The 21,997-nt window shown below is 32.1% G+C and overlaps 1 long non-coding RNA gene across 1 annotated transcript; it reads right to left on the reverse strand.

Annotated features, from left to right (window-relative positions):
• Nucleotides 1-11,645: 11,645 nt before the first annotated feature.
• Nucleotides 11,646-12,306, reverse strand: LOC107961501 (uncharacterized). The gene is made up of 2 exons (XR_001701312.2): nucleotides 12,042-12,306; nucleotides 11,646-11,879 (listed from the first exon to the last, which is right to left on the reverse strand). It is a non-coding gene; the product is annotated as an uncharacterized lncRNA (long non-coding RNA).
• Nucleotides 12,307-21,997: the final 9,691 nt, after the last annotated feature.

A 21,997-nucleotide genomic window follows, 5' to 3' on the forward strand; every position in this document is an offset into this window, starting at 1 on the left:
CCACCCCGCCATGATTCTCAGGCTACCCATGTAGCTCAAGCTCCCCCAGTCACAGGTACAGTGATAAGAGAAAAGCCACCAGTTGATAGAATCAGGAAACAAGGGGCAGAAGAGTTCCGAGCAACAAAAGATGATGATGCAGAAAGAACAGAATTTTAGTTAGAAAATACTATTAGAGTCTTTGACGGATTATCTTGTACACCCGAGGAATGTATGAAATGTGTAGTATCACTTCTTAGAGACTCAGCCTACCACTGGTGGAAGACACTTGTATCAATTGTACCAACGGAGAGGGTCACTTGGGATTTCTTTCAGGAGGAATTTCGTAAAAAGTACATTAGTCAGAGGTTTATTGACCAGAAGAGAAAGGAATTCCTAGAATTGAAACAAGGTAATATGACGGTGACCGATTATGAGCGTGAATTTGTCAGGCTTAGTAAATATGCTCGAGAATGTGTGTCCATAGAGGCTATCATGTGTAAAAGGTTTGAGGATGGGCTAAATGATAATATCCGACTGTCAGTGGGTGTCCTAGAAATAAAAGAGTTTGTTATTTTAGTTGAGAGAGCCTGTAAGGCAGAGGAGCTGTTAAAAACAAAAGGCAAAGTTGAGACAGAGACACAAGATACAAAGAAGAGACAGATGAGCAGGTCATTCCAGGCTACATCCAAAAGGCCAAAGGAGTTTTCTACCAGATCTAGTTTCTCAGCCGGGTATTCTAGTCAGAATAAAGGCAGCAGATTTAAGGATTCGAAGGCTCAGAACACCTCGATTGCGAGTGTAGGTAATGTTGGACAGGGTAGATCAGGGTGTTCATGGTGTGGTAGACTTCATTATGGTCCTTGTCGGGCAGGATAAAATGTTTGTTATAAATAGGGTGCTCCAGATCATTTTGTACGAGAATGTCCAGAGGTGGCTAATCGAGAGATAACACAGAGTGCTAGATTCAGAAATGCTCCTACTAAAGGCAGATCACCAAGGCAACCTGGAGTAGGAGCAAGTAACAGAGGTACCTCAAGAGATTCGGCTGTGAGACCAGATGTTACAGCCCCTGCAAGGACTTATGCTATTCGTGCACGCGAAGAGGCATTCTTCCCCGATGTGATTACGGGTATATTTTCTCTATATGATATTAATGTCATTGCTTTGATTGATCCGGGTTCAACTCATTCATATGTTAGCAAGAAATTGATGTCTAGTACAAGTATGCCTATAGAATCTATAGAATTTGTGATTAAAGTATCGAATCCATTAGGCAAGCGTGTATTAGTAGATAAAGCAATTAAGGAACAAAAGTATTGCACTTGTGAAAGTACTATGGAATAGACATGGGGTAGACGAGGCTACATTGGAACCCAAAGAGGCTATGCGAAAACAGTACCCAAATCTCTTCACAGGTAATATTTTCGGGGACGAAAATCCCTAAAGGGGGGAGAAATGTAACATCCCGAAATAGGGCCTAAACAGAACAGCGGTTGTGAAACCACAAATCCAAGGTAGAAAAATTTATTTTATTATTATTTTGAGGTTCATGATATGATTGCATGATTGTGTGAAAATTTCGTGATGAAATTCTATGCATAAAGTGCTTAAGTTGAGGTTAGGGACTAAATCGAATAATTTGCAAAACTTGCATTCTAGAAGTTTTTAGTATGAAATTGCTTTGGAATATTAATTAGGAGGATTTAAATAACAATTTGACCAATTTCTAAGTTCATGGAAAAAATAGGACATGGATGGAATTTTTGAAAGTTTAATAAGGAAGGGCATTTTGGTCATTTGGATATTAAATGAAATAAAAAGGGAAAAATAACACAAAATTCATCATCTTTTTCATTAGCACGAAATTTCAAGGGTTCTCCATAGCTAGGGTTTGTTTCAAGCTTTCAAGCTCCATAGTAAGTGATTCCAAGCCCCATTTTTAATGTTCTTTACGTTTTCGGAGTCCTGGTAGTTCGATAAAGCTTATGCTAGCAATAATTTAAGTTAGGGTTCATATTTGGAAAAATACCCATAGGTGAAAAGTGTTTATTTTGATGTTTTATGATAGAATATGAGGTCTTATATTATGTTAGAAAACTTGTGCTACTCGATTTTAGGTAAAAACGAGTAAAAGGGCTTAATCGGTAAAAATACCTAATAGTCATAAGTGCATGTTAGAGTGTGAATTTGATGCTGTCATAGAAGGGAAAAATGATCAGCATGTCATAAAACATAAGAAAATAAGATGAAGTTTAAATTATGAGCCTTGGGGAAAAAGTGCAAATATGTGAAAGTTTAGGGGCAAAAATGTAATTTTTCAATAGTTTGGGTCAAGGATTGTTTTGATAAATGTGAATATTAAATAAGTTAAATTTGCTATTATAGATCAAGAAGAGCGAAATTCAGGAGTAGATCGGGGAAAAGAAAAAGTAAAGGACTAAATTGTAATGTTTAGTCACATTTTGTATCGAGGTAAGTTTACAGTAAATAAATGCAATATTATTTTATTTTACATTATTATTGTAAATTTCCAGCATTTATATACTTATTTTCTTTGAATATTTAAAGTCGAATTAAAGGCGAAGTGATAGAGAAAAAGCATTAGGAAGCCCTGTTTGAACCTTAGGAATGTTAGGATATTGGGGTTGACAGGACAGGACAGGACAGAAATGAGCCATGTAAGTCCATATCAGATATATGGCTTTGGAGATAGGAATGAGCCATGTAAGCCCATATTAGATATATATATGGCATTGGAGATAGGAATAATTCATGTAAGTCCATGTCGAAGACATGGCATTGGCAGGATATGGATAGACAGGAACGACCCTAGTATCCTTAGTATTCCGAGTGGTTCAACGGGTCATTGTACACGTTAAATTACAGTGAATTATCAGCAAAAGGAAAGGTAGATTATATTTATGAATAGTGAAAGGTCAGGTAAGAAAGAAGGTAAGTGAGTAAAGAAGAAGGTAGAAAATGAGAAGTAAAGAAAGTTTATGAGGCTAGGTGACATTATGTATAATTATTCATTATGTTGAATGTTGTAATTTATTTTCTTGTAAGCTTACTAAACCTAGTGCTTACTCTCTTTATTTTCTTTTTCTTATAGTTTTTATCAAGCCACTCGGGGAGTGAAGGAAACGTTGGAGACCCGATCACACTATCGAAGAAATCACATTGGTATAGTTAGACGTTTCGTTTTGTGTATGGCATGTATAGGAACTTGGTTTCTTTTGATATGATATGATCAATGAATGATGTGTAAATACTTGCTAGTGATTAACTAATAGAGTAGCTGATGATATACATGTTTAATAGTATGTATGATTAAGTAGTAACTATCACATGAAAACTAAGAAAAATGTGAAAGTAACTTTAAAACAGATTCAAGTATCAGAAATAACGTGATTTTGAAAAATCATAAGAAATTGTAGAGACATGGGTTGATGGTGAATAATATATGAAAGTAAATCTCGTTGTGTCTATTTTTATATGGAATAAGCAAAACAGGTAAAGGTTTTGTATTTTATAGGGTATCTGAGTTTTGGTGAAATAGGGCCAGAGCGATTTCTGGATCCCCTGTTCCAACTTTAGAAATTTACCATAATTTTACAAAAATAATTAGGTGGTGTACTTTATATGGTTAGAATCCTTATTGAATCTAGTTTTAATAGAAACAAACGGTATAGTCATATGATTTTTGTACAGAGAGAAAAGTGGTTCGTAGTAAGTAGAGGCCAGTGCAATCGAATTCTAAAACAGGGGTAACTTTAACTAATAAACTGTACTAATTGGCTAAGTCAAAAATTCTAGAAAAACATTAGTAGATAGATATATGAGTCTAGTTTCAGGAAAAATTTACGGATCTTAATTTCAAGTTTTGAAACTCGAGAAATGAATTTTTAAGCAACCATGACGCAGAAAAATAGTTTAGTCCGAAAATTAAAATAAGTGGTTTAGAGTTGTTTAAAAGGTAAGATAAGTTTAGTAACACCTCAAGCTTGACTCCGGTGACGGTTTCGGGCGTGGGGGTGTTACACCTGTGGCCTATTTTAGTGAAATGATTAGTGGAGTTGTGCTCAACTATCCGGTATATGATAAAGAGATGTACACGCTCATACGAGCCCTGAGACGTGGCAACATTATTTATGGCCAAAGGAGTTCGTTATACACTCCGATCATGAAGCTTTATAGCACATTAAAGGCCAGCACAAATTGAATCGACATCACGCAAAATGGGTGGAGTTTCTTGAATCGTTTCCTTATGTTATAAAACACAAAAAAGGTAAAGATAACATAGTGGCTGATGCACTTTCGAGAAGGTACACTTTATTGTCATATTTAGACTCCAAAATTCTTGGTTTTGCTTTGTTAAAAGACTCTTACGCTAACGATTTTGATTTTGGTGAGATCTTTGTTGCGTGCGAGAATGGTATGTTTGAAAACTTTTATAGGTATGAAGGCTTTCTTTTTAAAGAAAGTAAACTTTGCATTCCTTCTGGTTCTGTTAGAGATTTATTAGTGCACGAGGCCCATAATGGTGGACTTGTGGGACACTTTGGAGTCAACAAGACGCTTGCAACCCTTCAAGAACACTTCTATTGGCCGCGAATGCGCAAATATGTGGAACGATTTTTTGAGAGGTGTATAGATTGTAAAAAGGCTAAATCGAACGTTCAGCCACATGGTTTATATACGCCATTACCTATTCTTGAAGCTCCGTGGGTCGATATCTCCATGGACTTTGTTCTTGGACTACCACGCACAAAAACGTGGAAGGATTCTATCTTTGTAGTTGTCGATCGTTTTTCGAAAATGTCTCATTTTATTTCTTGCACTAAAACTGATGACACTCTTCATGTTGCAAATTTGTTCTTCAGAGACATCGTTCGACTTCATGGCATTTCTCATACCATTGTATCGGATCGTGATGCAAAATTTTTGAACCACTTTTGGAGATCCTTGTGGGGAAAATTAGGAACCAAATTATTATTCTCGACCACCAGCCACCCCCAAACTTATGGCCAAACGGAATTCGTCAATAGGGTATTGTCCACATTACTTCGGGCCATCATCCGTAAAAACTTGAAGTCTTGGGAAGATTACCTACAACATATTGAGTTTTCCTACAATCGCTCCATCCATTTTGCTACCAAATATTCGCCTTTCAAAATTGTATACGGTTTCAATCCATTGACACCTTTAGATTTATTACCTTTGCCTACTGATCAATTGGTTCATGCAGATGCGAAGGAAAAGGCTGACTTTGTCAAAGAATTACATCAAAAGGTGCGAACTAACATTGAGGCAAGAACTGAGTCATACGTGCGTAACACTAACAAAGGACAAAAACAAGTGGTCTTTGAACCCAGAGAGTGGGTTTCGGTTCACATGCGCAAGGAGTGTTTTTCAGCTCAACAAAAATCAAAATTGTTACCTCGCAGAGACGGTCCTTTCCAAATTCTTGAGCGCATCAATGAAAACTCTTATAAACTCAATTTGTCTGGTGAATTTAACGTTAGTTCATCTTTTAACGTGTCAGATTTAACCCCTTTTGACGTAAATTTTGACTTGAGGACAAGTCGTTTCGAAGAAGGGGGAATAATACGATCACGACCCGGAGTGCACCAAGTTCCAGCAAGGATTCAACGGTGCTACCCCAAGGACCAATTATGTGAGCTCGAGCTAAGCAATTCAAAGAGGCCATTTCAGCCTTAGTTAACCAATTAGGGTGAGGCTTTGGTTGGAGAAATAGAATGAGTTGGAGCCTGTTCAATAAAGTTTCCTTGCAACATATTGCAAACCGATTTCAGCTCAATTCCAGCTCTTTGAACCTGTTCCAACTAAATTGAACTTTTTATTTTTCAGCTTTGCATTTAGTTGCATTTTAATCCTTGCATTTAAGCATCTTAGTTTAATAAATGAGTTACTGGTTATTAATTCAACTCATTTTAGTTTAATTAATTGAGTTTTTTTTATGAACTTGATTTAATAGTTGCTTCTTTAAATAATCTAGTTACTAGGATAATTTATTGATGCATGAGTTAAAGTTCATTTAACAATGTTTCTCTTAATTAAACTAGTTGCTGGAATAAATGATGCATAAGTGATAGTTCATTTATTTAACTTAGTTGTTAATTTGTTTTAAGTTTAATAATTGAATAAATGTGTTGATTACATGTGTTAATTGCAGGTGACTTTCCAGCTCACATCCATTACATTTAAAGGCTGTTATGCATTCAATAAGGTGACTTTTCAATAGATTTCGGTTACAAAAGAGGGGGCCGTTACAAAGAGGCTTTATACATCATTAAGAAGTTGTTTTATCAATTAAAGGAGAGCATTAATCTTCTTTAAATTGGGCAACATCTTTGTTTCCTCTTCCATAATCGTTTGCTTCATGAGTAATCATTACATATATTCAATTCTCCATCAAAGAAGTTGGTATCTTTTCAGTTGGTCATGGAGACTTCAAAAGACTTTGAAAGCAACTTAATTGAAGAAGTAAATCACACTGGAGGTTGGAGTTACTTGGGTTAGAATTTTAAAAGTCGTGATTTTTCATTAGAGCTCATTATTAGCTTCATTAAAAGTGACCATTCAGCTAGCCTTTTTTGACACTATAAATATATCAGCTTATTGAAGGGGGAACTTTTGGACATTTTGTTAATGTTATGCTGCCAAATTTGTGAGGCAAACTTTTCTCCATTTTCGTTCAAGGATTTGTTGCCTACCTAGTGTTCTAGTTGTGTCATCTGTTTTCTTTGTCAGAAACTAAACTTATCACTACTCGTAGTGTGGCGTTCAAACATACCGAGGTTCCTATCTTGCTAGATAGTGGGTTGAGGTCACCTTAACCACTCTTAAACCGAACTAAAGGGCTTATAAGCAACGGGTCGATACCAAATCGGTATTGGTTCTTGTTTGCACTTTTGTTCAATCCATTTTCCTTTCTTAACCATTTGGTTCCAAAACTATTTTTTTTTCACATCTTGCCATTTCGAACCAAAATAAATTCCTTCTTTTCCACCTTACCTTTTTCATACCATATATGCTTAAACCAGCTACTAATTTGTCATAACAACTTCATTCCATTTCAATTTCACTAAACTAAATTATCATTACTTCTCGTAGACGATTGGGCATTTTACATACAATTCAATTCATCACGTAGTCAGATCGTATCAAGACCACGTCTAGAACATTGGCATTGTACGAGCTTTCCAAGCTATCTGAGTATCTTATTTGATTTCGAGCGGTTCAACGGGCACTTCGAGAAATGAATGATTATGTGAAATGTTCATCCGAATTCTGGTACGTATGAAAGGTATACCAAATTGTGAATGAAATGTAGTAGATGTATATATGTAAGTTTGTGATGTAAGTATAGTTATATGATAATAAGATATGCTTATTGCTAGAGAACTATGATCAAATGATGTTATGTAAGAAATATGGACTTGTGATTGTTTATAGCCATGAGCTAATTGAATGAATTTGATTATAAATGTGTTAGGTGATAAGTTTATTTGTATATGGCTTACTAAGCTTTTGAACGCTTACTTTGTGTGTGTTTGCATTGTTTTATAGATGTCGAAGCTACTGGAAGCTCAGGGATCATCGAGGATCATCACTACACTATCGACCTTTATTTTGGTACCTTTTGAAAATGTATATATCAAAGTATGGCATGTATAAGCTAGAACTAATGTGGTATGTTTTGATATGGGTATATCATACCATGAGATATAGCCTGATTATGGTTGAAATGGTATGATTCATGATTGATGTGGTAAGGTTGTTATGAACTTGAAATGGTTATAAATGTGATATGAATCATATGTTTATGGTATGAATTAGGTACATGGAATTAGTATGTTTTTGAGTTCAAATTGTGTATGAATATGATTAATGATATTGAAGCATGAATGATGTTTGATTTGGTAATGTTTTGATTGCATATTGAGTTATGAAATGTGGTATTAGATGCTTGTGATAATAGGGTGGCAAAAATGGCTTTACAAATAGCCTATTTTTGTCCACACGGGTAGAGACACGAATGTGCGTCTCAGCCGTGTGCGAGACATGATCATGTTACACGGCCATGTGTCCCTTGGGTACCCTTTCGAATTAAGGCAGAACACCCTACAGTTTTGACACGGCTTAGACACACAGATATGTCTATTGGCCGTGTGTGTCACACGGGCTGACACACGAACGTGTGGTCTGCCGTGTGACCCAAGTCAATATTTATACCCTATTCTCACACGGCTTATGACACGGGCATGTGACCTATGATTTCATGAAATTTTCCTAAGTGTTTGAAAATTTTTATATGTGATCGGTTTAGTCCCGACAAAATTTTTATATGTGATCGGTTTAGTCCCGACCCCTTCCCAATGCATGTTTAAGGTTTCGTAGACCTTCTAAAGGGACTCTTTGTGTACGACTTGCTATGATATGATGATGATTTATAATATGTTTGTGAAATGATTGAAAAAGGTCTTGATAAGTCCGGCAATGCCTCTTAACCCTAGTCCGGTGACGGATACGGCTTAGGGGTGTTATAATAGAGCCTTATAAGGGACAATGTGACTATGTTGGATTGATGTTTATGTATTAATGGATTCTTGGATGAAAAATGTATGGTGTATGTTGTGATTTGTTAGGTAATGTCTTGTAACCCTATTTCGGTGATGGATACAAGTTAGGGGCGTTACAGATTCCCCTATTTTAATTCAAGGAACTCTTTCTTTTTCTTGTCAAGGTATTACCAGCTAACATATTTCTTCCTGAATTCTATCCGAAAGAATTCCCAATTAATATGATCAATGGATGCTATTGTAATTAAATTATCCCGCCATGAATATGCCTCGTCTTTCAACAACGAAACTGCACATCTTAAACAATCTTCTAAAGTACACATCAATTCTGAGAAAACTCTTTTCTTATTTACTAACCAGAACTCAGCTTTTGAAGAATTATCATCAACTTTACCTCTAAATTCTTCCGCTCAACATTTTCGAATTTTATTTACTGAAAGTTGAGGGACTATCGTAAACACAGGGTTTTGAGGACATGGAGGTACTGAAGGAGGCATAATAGGGGGTGGAGGTTGTGGAGTCACAGGGTTCGCTCATTTGAACTCACTGAACCATTGATTCTCATATCGAAAAATACACTTTTCATTTTATCACCAAATGATTGTGGAATTGATGCACTATGACTTGCTTCCGGGTTGGAAGCTTGAACATTACTCTCAACTTCATTAACTGGGTCCGGTTTGATTAAGTCGACATCTTGTATCTATAAGAAAATACAATGTTAGAACGATCAAAGGCGTCACACTATTGCAGGGTATATGTGGCATGTATATTCTATACCCATTACAAGCTACATTGTCATAGAATCGACTAAACTGTAGCTCTGATACCACTAAATGTAATACCCCTAATTCGTCCTTGTTACCGAATTAGGGTTACGAAATGTTACTAAGCAAAAAGCTAAAATTTCTTCTCTAAAACTTAATACGACCCTAACATAGATATTGACTAAACCATAAAACACAACTTCACATATCAAATTTGTGGTCCCGAAACCACCGATTCTGACACCACTTAAAAAAGGATATTACAGTTGGTACTTCCTATCTTTGGTTAAATGTGTGTTTGGGTCTTTTCTCTCCACTGTCAATGAACCGTGGTTGAATAAAGTCCATGATGTTTTTTTGTTTGTTTTCTTTTTAATTTGTTCATATTTAATTCATGCATGTTAAGAACATCAAAATTGTGTTTGTTTATTTAAAATTATGTGTGCACATATTTGTTAATTTAAATTGAATAAATTTATTGATAAAAATTGAACAAACATATTCATGAACAAATAATCCAACATATTGTCCAACAATTAAATATATGTTTATGAATAGTAAGCATATGTTTTTTATTGGCTTAATTTACAAATTGTCCCCTAAATTATATTTATTTTTATTTTGATACCTACATTTTTTTTATCTCGATTATGTACTTAAAGAATTGAAACGTTATGGCTTCTAATCCCAAAATAAATGACCATTAAAATAACAATCTGGCCAATGAGATGATGCCATGTGTGTAGCTTTTATATTTTAATACGAAATTAATATTAGAATTCAATTGTTTTAATTTAATTTAATTTAATAATGTGATAATCTCTCCTCCCTCTGAGTCTTTTGTTCACTCCCTCTTTTGAGTTGCAGAAAACTTCAAAAATGTTTTAGGGTTTGAAATTTAAGTGAATCCCAATCGATGTTAATGCTGTGGGAATCGCCATTCACCGAGAAAGAAGAAGAATTTGGCGGTGGGTCTGGCTTATGATGACAACTTTTTTATCGGTGATGAAGTCTCCAACAGAGTCGAGGAGGGAGAATCCATTAGAGTCCAAAAGGTGTCTGTTGTTGTTGCGATTATCATCATCAGTGAAGAACTCGAAATTTATGGTCTTGAAAGTGAAAGCGAATTTTTTAAACATTTCAGATATTTGTGGGGGCTTAATAAGTTCATAGCCATTCATTTCTATAATGGGAATTACAATAAATAAATAAGGGAAAATTTTCGTTTTAGCTCAATTCATTGAGGAGGAGAGGTAAAAACATTTTTTTTACCACATTATTAAATTAAATTAAAATTTTAAAATAAATATGAAATTCTAATATTAATTTCTGAAATTTTATATTATGAAAATATAAAAACCACAAACGTGGCATCTTGTCGTTGGCCCAATAGTTTTTCTTTCACGTTAATTTACTTTTAGACAAAAACAAAAATCCTATATCTTTTAATACTTTAGGTACTTATTTGAGATTAAAAAAAAAGTATAAATTCAGAAAATAAATATACTTTAAGGGTTAATTTATAAATTAACTATTTTTTTTTATTTTTAGATATAAAATAATAAAGCATAAGTATTATTATTTATATTATAAATGAATAAAATAAAATACAAACACTAAAATTATTAATTAGGGCTGAGCAAAAAATTCTATCCAACTGAAAGTCAACCCGAATCAAAATATTTGGACGGTTTGTGAAATGTAAGTTCAAAAATCGTGGTTACTCGAAACCTAACCAAATTCTTTTTTATTTAATATATAATTGATTTAAATTTTTATGATATAAAAATAAATATTTTATATTTAAAATAGTAAAAATAATTTAAAAATTCTTGAAAAAATATTACTTTTTAAAAATATTTATGAAAATGACATTGAAATTTTGTCAAAAAATATTCAAAAGCCATAAATCAAAGCTTATTTTTATCAAATAAGTCCAAAATCAAAACATAAAATTAATATGAAAAAAACCAAAAAATTAAACCAAATTATGATGGACGGTTAAGAAATTTTAAAAAATCTAACTTAATCAAGTTGATATCGCCCTTATTATTAATTATTTAATAATTGAATAATCAACATAATATACATCAATAATTGTGTAATTTATACTTACAAGAATATTTTGAAGAAGAGTTAAAATTGGATTATCATAATATACATCAATTGATATATAACATGAGAACAATATTAGAAAAATAGTCGAAAGATTTCAAGAAAAATGACATCAACACATCATCAATGCATCAAAATTTATATAAATAAATTATTGTTCTAGAAAAGTTAAATTAAAATATCAAGTTGCTCTTTCTTATGCAATTTATTGTGTTACTCCAAACAATATATATGTTCTCTTTATTTAAAACAAAATAACACATTTCTGTAAAGTAGTGACATTTATCCTTCTCTTCTCGACTCATTTTCAAAGTTGCAACATCTCACTTACAGCATGGGTAGCCTCCCTCTCCACTTGAACTAGAATATGAGTCGAAAATGCTATAATATTGAAGAAGCTTCCGACCACCTGCAACTCAACATGATCAAGATTATACTCAAAATGATAATGGTTAAATAAAGCACATTTTCGTTGGTATATTGTGTTTATGATAAATGCCAAAAAAGTTGGAAACTGTAAAATGGGGTTCGGCTTCTATTTTGTTAAATAGCTGAATGAGATACAACTTACCGAGGTTAAGAGGGGTATGGGTAGAGCAGCTGCGGCTGAGAACATGAGAAGCATGATGGCTAAGAAAACCACCATAATCTTCACTTGAAATGAGTTGTGGGTTAAAGCCATTCTGAAGAAATCTTGTCTAACAAAATAAGGGCCTTAAGCTTGGAAATATAGCAAAGGCGTGCAATGGGGTTGATGAGGAATAACTGGCAGTTTGTAGCTTTGTTTTTATAGACAAAAAAATTATTTGACTTTTGGTACAAAGAAGTCTTGTACATCAAAGTCTGAAACTTTTTAATCACTCAATTATTCTCCTACATTATTATTGCTCACGAGAGGCAATAATTCAACGGTTATCTGTCCAGCTATATTCAATAGAATTTGGCCAGATTCAATTCAAGCCATCGCCACCTTTGCTTTGCTTTGTTTATTTTTATTTTTTTTTTGTATTAAGATTAATGGAGACATAGAAGAACTAGAGAAAACTATTAGCTGATTTTTTTTTCAATACATTAACATATTTAAATTTAGGAATGGATGCAAGTACAACCCATTAGATTGGCTTAATAATTTAATATCTGAATTTGATATTTTTTTAATATGATATTTGTATTTGTAACAAAGTTAATATTTTAGTATTTAATACAAATCTTAGAGTTGATTTAATGAAAGTTTATAATTAAGTAATAATATTAGTAATTAATTTTCATTAAATCAGCCCTAAAACTTGAATTAAATTATATCCTTCATACTCTATTTGACAAGTTACATGCAAAATTAAACAAATTAACAATAAATTTATTTTTTTAACAAAATCATGAAATATTCAAACCTAATAATATTAGAAATTAACTTTCATCAAAATAACCTTAAAACTCGAATTAAGCACTAAAAATTAACACAATTATCTTTTGGTACCAAAATATAACTTTTGTCATGTACAAGTACTAGATTGGATAAAAAATATATACATGTACCACATTAGAAAAAAAGTATCAAATTCAGTTACCAAATGATATATTAAGCCTAATATGTTAGGAAACTGATTCACTTATACCGTTATAAAACTTAAGTAGTTTTACACATTTTTTTATAACTTTTTCAACAATTAATGTTTTAGCAATCCGAACATCACATTTTATCTTCCATTTATGTATATCAAGCATGCTAACTTTTGAGTAAATTTAAAATGCTTAACTATATGTTTTATGTAAAAAATTTCAACCATTAAATATATATATTAATAAAAATAATATTTTGAATTGATATGGTAGAGATATCGAATCAATTCGAAATATATGACAAGTAAAACTACATTAGTAAATTCAACCATTGTATTACTAAGTTATTAATTGTAGAAAAAATTATGAAAGTGTGTAGAACATTTACACTAGTGTGTAAAATTACTTGTAATAGTGAATGCATGAGGTGCCATATCCTCATTTATTATTATTATTATTATTATAATAAAATAAATTGATTGTGCCTTAACTTACTTGGCATCGTTGCTATTGCAACATATAAGAGAAAATTGTTTGAGCATATTTAAATATGTATTAACTTTTAAGAGTTGGGACTGCTATAGGAAATAGAAGAAATTGTATTAAAAACTTTATAATAAAATAAATGCTTATCAAATATTATTTTTTAAGTTTTAGATTGGATAACATCTTTAATTATAATTGTCGAAACCATTTTTTGAAAGAAGGGTCTTCGACTTATTTTTAAAAAAAGATGGAGTCGCCACCGATTTTTCGAGGTGTAATCGGATCACCGAATTAATTTGGTCATTTTAATAAAATATTTCGATTTATTAAAACAAACGATTTTGGTCTACGAAAATTGAGAAAAACGGGTTCGGGAGTCGGTTACATGCGAGGAAGGATTAGCACCCTCGTCAAGCCCCAAATTGGTACCTAATTAATTAATTAATGTCTTAATGTCGAAAATTGAAATTTTGAAAAGGTTTTAAAATACAATCCCTTTTTATTAGCGCTCATTTAAAAAATGCTTGAGTTAAGTTGAAACAAGTATCAAAGGCTCTCTTGTCCCGATATAATAAAATGCCACATGCCATAAGTTAGGATGCGACGTTTGAATCATCGGGAATAAGTTTGCCTTTTAATTTTTACCTAAAACTTTGCGTATTTTGAAATCCAAAAGTATATTTGGCTATTTAGGTTTAACAAGAAAATCGGAATCCCGTAAGTTAGGGTACAATTTCTTGAATTCCCGAAACGCGAAATATTGCCTTATTTTGAAGATTTCCTTTTTGAATAATAACGAGTGCAACACTTAGCAATGTGCGTTTATTTTGTTTGGAGTAAAATGAAACAATCTATATTGGATAAATACATTTGAGCTTAATACGCGATATGATTTAAACGAAATAAAATAAAAGGCAATATAGAGCATGGAATAATAATACATGAATTGAATGCTATTTCAATAAATGTCAATAATATGAAAATATTAATAAATAATTCCTAAAGCATATAATGACAATATTCACACCATGTATGTCACTTTTAATGTCAATATTCATAATCACAAAACATGAAACAAACATCATATATGAAAAATTTTAAAGTAAATAAAACGGTTTAAAATAAATAATAAATGAAACAACTATAAATAAATAATACTAAGAAACAGTTTCAAATGAATAATGTATAAAACTTAAAATAAATAAAAAAAGCTTAAAATAAATAATATAAAAAATTAAACTTAATAACATATAAAACAGTTTAAATTAAATACTTTATATGAAAATTTTGAGTAGATAATATATGAAAATAATTTAAAATAAAGAGTATATAAAATATATTTTAAAACAAATAATATATAGAAAGTTCAAAATAAATAATAATAAAAAGGAGTTTAGAATGATTAATGTATAAAATAATATAACTAAATAACATAAAAAATAACTTTTAAAATAGATAATATATATATAATAGTTTAAAATAAAAAAGGTATCTAAAAATTTTCAAAATAAATAATATATATAATAGTTTAAAACAAATAATGTATATAAAATCTAAAATGAATAATAATTTAAAACACATAGCATGTAAAAAAAAACTAAATTAAATAATAATAAAATGATTTAAAATATATAATATAAGAACACAAACTTAAAATAAATAATAATAAAACAGTTCAAAAAATGGATAAATAAATAAATTAATTAATTACACAGACTAGGACTAGGCTAAAATTGAATTTAAATTTTGGGTACAAGTTGTAAAATAAAAAAGCCAATAAGGATCAAAATAAGACAGATTGAAACAAGCGGGGACCTGATGGAAAAATAAACCAATATTCGGACACACGTCCATTTCCAAGAGTTCAGCGTGCCAAGGATCAAATCAAACACGTGAGAAAGATGTGGCCAAATTTATAAAAATAAATAAAGTAAATAAAGGGCCAAATTGTAACGCACTACAAAGGCGGAGGGACCTCGCGCGCAAATAGCCCTTAAATCAGAAACACACGGATCCCCCCTGGAGCGGGTCGGATCGCGCGAGTCATGGCCTATACGACGCCGTTTTGGAGCTGGGGCTTTAGGTGCAAAACGGCACCATTTTGATTGTGTATAAAAGCTAATTTTTTTAAAAAAGGGCTTATTCTGCTCTTTTTCAAAGAAAAAAATGGGAACTCTCTCCCCCTTCCCCCGTTTCTCTTCTCCTCAGGCCTGGAAGCCGGCGGGCTCGCACGGTGTCTCCGTTGCAACTCCGCCGCGCCTGAGATAAAAACCTTTCGAATCCTTTTTTTTTTGAAAAAGAAGATTTAAATTTACATGCAAACTCCTAAAAAAAATAGATTCGCCCTTGCTTTTTTAAACCATCTCGTATCCCCTTTTTTAGAGCCTGTTCGAAACCCTAAAAGGTTTCTATGGCTTTCATGAATGGAGAGGGACTTCCGAAGGTGGCGTGGCGCGATAAACAGGTAAGTTTCGAATCCCTTTTTTGTTTTATGTTTTTTTCTACACAAATGTATTTCGTTAAAAAAAACTGAAATGTAAAAGAAATCACCTCTTTTGCTTTAAGTTTCTGTTCTTTTGAGTAATATTGAACTAAAAAAAAAAATTACAAGGGAGAGATTGCAGCCTTTATAACCGATTACAACTCATTTGTTTTCTTCTCTTTGTTTTTTTGTTTGTTGTTTTTTTGTTTGTTGTTTGTTTCTGTGTTGTTTGTACTGCTTGCGTGTGGATTTTGCCTTGGCAGGTGTTAGAGGAGCATCAGAGGTGCGCGAGGCCGGTGATGGCGTGTGGGCAATGGTGGTAGAGGCGTGCGGCGGCTAAAGTTTAGGGGGCTAGGGTTAGTTTTTTTTTTTTGAAAATTTCAATGTTTTGGGTCTTTTGGGCCAATGTAGTTGGGTTAGGGATTTGGGTATGTTATTGGGTTTTGGGGATTTTTATTTGGGCTTATAAATAAACTGGACTGTTATATTTTATTGGTTTATTGAACTTGGGTAAAATTTGGATTTCACAATAATTATGATTAATTGTGTAAACAAGATACTTAATGCTTGTCAGGTAATAATTATGATTAATTACGTAAACGAGATATTTAATGCTTGTAAGGTAAATAAATTTTAACTTGAAAATTTTGATTTTAGTTTGATTATTATTGAGCTTAAACAAATTAAACTATTAAGTGAATTGAATTTGAGTATACCACATTTTTAAACTTCATTAGTCTAATTAATATTTTTCTAAAAAGTAACTAATCTTTTTATTTTTAATTGATATTAAAATTTTCAACTTTTAACCCAAGTACGAGTTCAAGCATAAATAAGAAATTGAGCGTGATAGTTAAAGCTTATTATTTCTAAGCAAGGATCTAATCCAACAAGCTTCAACATTTTAATTTTTTTTCTTTACTTGAATCGAATTCAAAAAATTCAAGCAAGCTCAAGCTAAACTTCATCTCAAATTTTGGATCAAAATCAACTTCTTCTTTTTTTAGTTTGAATTCCAGTCGGCTAATTTAGTTATGATTACTGAATAAATTCCTTTTATAAAAAAAAACATTTCTTTTATATTTTACCTTAATGGCAGATGATGATTGCACCTAACAAAAATATATATTCCTATTCAAATATAGATTAATGAATTAATAAATGCCTGGGACACATTCCCAAAGAAGAAGAAAAAAAGCTCAGCAGACTTGTATTCCTCTTTTTTACGAATTTCACTTTATAAATTTAAAAAATTATGAAAATAATTCAACTTCAAGATTAATTATGGGAATGACTTGATTTTTACAGTAAAATTAAGTATGCCACTTTTCCAAGCGGCATCACTATCAAAATCCAAAAAAAAATAATTTTTTTGGTGCTGCCTAACAAATTGGTAGCACCAGACTGAAGCATGCAAGTGCAAAACGTTTAGGGACTTGATGAAGTAATTACCCTTTTTAGATTGGCTAAAAAAGAGTGCTGCATGAGAGTATTACGCTAATTAAACTTTTAATCTATTTGTATGTTAGGGTTGTCCACTTTCGAAATTAAATTTAAGTAGCCCTTAAAAAATATAAGAATAACAAAAATAAATCCATTCTCATTTTTTTTATTTTTTATTTTAAAAACTATAAACTTACAAAATATATAAAATTATTATTTAAATTACCCAATATGTCCCTCAAAAAATTTCTTCAAGTTTATTTAAATTTAAACATTTTCAATTCATTCCCTAGCATATTTGAGTTTAGATAAACTTGAGGAATTTTTTTGAGAGACATATTGGATAATTTAAATAAGAATTATATATATATTTAACTTTACTGTTTTTAAAAAAATAAAAAAAATGAGAAGTGTTTATCTTTGTTATTCTTATATCTTTTAAGGCTATTTAAATTTAATTTCAAAAGAGGACAGACCTAACATGCAAATAAATCAAAAGTTTAATTAGGCAATGCCACAATCTCATGCGTCACTTTTTTTTTCAGTCAATCTAAAAAGGGTAATTACTTTATCAGGTCCCTAAATGTTTTGCCCTTTCACGCTTCAGTTCGGTGCTGTCAATTTGTTAGGCGACACCAAAAAAAATATTTTTTTTCATTTTTAGGGTGGTGCTGCCAAGGAAAGTGGTGGCACCCTACTCTATCGTAGAAATCAAGTCATTCCCATAATTAATCTTAAAGTTGAGTCATTTTCATAATTTTTTAAACTTAAAGGGTCAGATTCTTAAAAAAGCCCATTTATTGGGTTGCAAGACAATATGATATTTTGTAATAATACTTTTTAGTCATTTTTAAAACATTAATCACATTTAATATATTATATATGTACAAAATTAACAATACATTTTATATAAATTTTATTATATTTATACCATATTTATATTGATAAATTATTTGAGACACTGTCAGTGAAGTTTTTAAATTCCACAAGTAAGGTCAGGATTTGACAAATGTCTTATAAGAATCTAGTAAAATATTTTAAAAAAACATATAACATTTTGAAGTGTTGGAACGGTTGGCTTGAAAAATAGGTCAAATGGTCTAATTTTCTTTGTACCATACGGTCTGCTACACGACTGTGTGAGGTACACAGTCTAGAGGCACAACTATGTGTATTGTGAAAAATGTTTTCAATATAGTCCACACGGTTACAATTTGTTATATGGTTTAACCACATGGCCGTGTGACACTTGCACACGAGCTGAGACACGACTGTGTGACACAACTATGTGAGGCACATGGGTTATGACATGGTTATGTGATAAGCCATGTGATTACTGTAGTATGTTTTGAAGTTTCCACACGAGCACAATGAGTCACACGGCTTGGAGACACGATCATGTGACCTCTATTTGCATGCTTGTCTTTAACTATTTAAAATATTGCAATTTGATCCCTATTTATTTTCGAGTTCATTCTAGAGCTCATGTAAGCTCGTCTAAGGCTTAGATATGGCTATAAATTACATTGAATGATTAATATGATAAAAATTTTCCATGTTTAACTATGAGTTACCTGTCATAGTTTTTGTTTGTTTCAATTCAGTCCCTGTTAGATTCTGAATATATTTTAGAGCTTTTGCAAGCTCGATTTAAACTTGATTTTGTTTGCAAAGCACGATTTATGTGAATGTATGAGATTTATTGAATGTATTCTTGAATTAAATTCACATATAACTATTTCCTTAATTGCTGTAATATTTTGTAACTCGTTTTTGACGATGGAGACGGGTGAGGGGTGTTACAACTAACCAAAGGGTTAAGTACAAAAATGGTTCTTAATTTATCGATGGAGAAGGGTCTTAAGCCTAGTGGTTGAGGAATTCATGGTGGACACCCAACTTAGTTTTCTAAATTCAATGTGATCAAAAGAAACCATGGAAAAGACTCAATGTACATTTTACTTATCTTATAATGAATGATGCACATGCATAATGTCGAGTTCTTACTCTTAATGAATTTATATCTAGAGTTTGGGTGGTCCTATTGAGACAGACTTGATGAATTCACCGACATGTAAGGTTTAGTTTCTTACTTGTACTGAGTTCATATCCAAAGTTTAGGCAGCCCTATGAGACGAACTTGATTAATTCACCGAATTTAAAATTGAGAGGATGAGCTTAATAAATGCTCTTAATGATTTCATAGTCCTGATTCGGGTAGTCTATATTGAGATAGACTTGATGAAATCACCTAAGTGTGAAAAACTAGCCACCTTTTATAAAAGACATTGGACAGTCTTTCTAGAGCACTTACTAGCATCCCGAGGTGTATTGGCTAAAACTTGTTGATCTATCGTGGAACATAAATTGGATCTGAGATAAGTCGTATGTCATGAGTTAACCCCTATCTTAACAAGTTCAAGATTCTTTCACCTATTAAAGAGAAGAATCATTCATTTCACTACGTACTAGTGTTTAAACGACTAATTTTGTTGTTGCTCTTCTCACATTTTACCACATTTCTCATATTTACATGATTTCAAATTCTTTTGTATCAATGGGGGAATATTGGTAAAATGCAAAGTGGAATATTCCGCACTGGTTGAGGAAAGACTTATAAGAGAGTTTAAATACAACCTTGCCTCTTACCTTCATTTTGGTTATTTAGGGGTAAAATGAATTAAAAGACAAATTTTAAACTCCAAATGTGTCCCTTTCTTCTTGCTACAGCAGAATGTACCAAGAGCAGCCATGGTTAGGGTTTGGCCAAGTTTCCAAGCTTAATAATCAAGGAAATCGAGATTTGAGCTTAAATCGGGAAAATACAAGGTTATAGACTAGAGTGGTAAATTGCCATTTCTGGATCTGAGGTAAGTTTGTACGTAAATAATTTATCAATTCTTTTTATTTTATTATATTTTGTTATCATATGAAATGTGGCTGCCTATAGAATGATTATTTGTTGTAAATTGCAAATTGAAAAAGGACTATGAATAAATTGTAACATGTTAGAAAGTGAGGAATTTCTCGGTTAGTCTTCGGAATAGAAACGATACGAATGATCTATTGTCAGGTCACGTGTGTAGTACTAAGTGCAAGCTACTACATGTACCGGATAATTGGTCGCATGTGTAGTACTAAGTGTAAGCTACTATGCGTACCCGATAACTTTGATCACGTGTGTAGTACTAAGTGCAGGCTGCTACGTGTACTGGATAATTGGTCGCATGTGTAGTACTAAGTGTAGGCTACTATGCGTACCAGATAGCTTTGGCTACAAGTGTGAAAATATGTGCAGGCAACTGAGTATCAGTTATTATTCCGAAGAGTTCAACGGGAAAATCGATTAAGTAAAAATACATGTGAACATGATTATATGATGAATAAGTGCAGGTATATGTTTAAGAAAATTTTGAGCAATATGCTCGATATTTGAGTGAACTTCGATAAGACAAAATAGATTAAGTGAAATTATGTAAGAGTGAATTTTAGTAGTAAAATAGTATTGGACAGCAGCAGTTGTGTGACTTTGAAAATTCACCAACAATTGTGTAAGTTGAATTAAATTTAAAATAAATTATTAAATTAAATATTAATGAGTCTATTTTCATGTAAAAGAAGCAGGGGGAGCAAAAGTGTTGTATATTATGTGATATTCTAATCTTTGTGAGATAGTGTCAGAATGAATTTGAGATCGCCTATTCTGATTTAGAAAAATTGTTAAAAATTGTATAAAAATAATTATGGGTTATAATTTATATTCCTAGAATAGTTGATGAACCTACTTTTAATATAAACAAATAGAAACATTATCCAACTCTCGTAGTATGATATAAATAAATTTAAGTGAAGAAAGGTCGAAGCTGTCAAATAACAAAATAGGGGAGAATTTGAATAATAAAATATACTTGTTGGATGGACCAAAAATTCTAAAAATTTTATGGTGGAAAGATATATGATTCTAGTTTCTGGGAAAATTTACGGATCTTAATTTGGAGTTCTGTAACTCCAGATATAAATGATTTAGTGACTGTGACTCAAGAAAGCAACTTAACCAGAACATGTGTAAATGTACAATTGGGTTAGTTTTACTATGCAAAGCATGTTAGTAAATTGCTTATTATTATTTTATGCGAGCTTACTAAGCATAAAGCTTACCCCCTCCTTTCCATTTCTTTTAGTGTTGTCAGGTTAGCTCAAGGTTGGAGATCGTCGGAGGTAGCATCACACTATCAAGCCAACACCTTGACAGTATAAACACATATGCTAGAATTATCAAGTGAGTGGCATGTATAGGGACCTAGTTTTATAACATGTGTTATTATTATTTGGCCAAATATATTGGTCTTTAGTGAGCTAATGATTCTGACTTATAAATCTAGCTATTTATGTTAGGTTTGATATTGGTGATGTGCATATGCTTGTTTGCCATGCATGGTTGGTAATATGTTATGTGTTGTTGTGAATGTTTAAGTCCGTTAATGCCTCGAACCCTATCCCGACGTTGGATACGGGTGACGGGTGTTACACCGTAGTTGTCTGGTCTGTATCCGTTT

This window comes from Gossypium hirsutum, chromosome A05, assembly GCF_007990345.1.
Source record: "Gossypium hirsutum isolate 1008001.06 chromosome A05, Gossypium_hirsutum_v2.1, whole genome shotgun sequence".
NCBI lineage: Eukaryota > Viridiplantae > Streptophyta > Magnoliopsida > Malvales > Malvaceae > Gossypium > Gossypium hirsutum.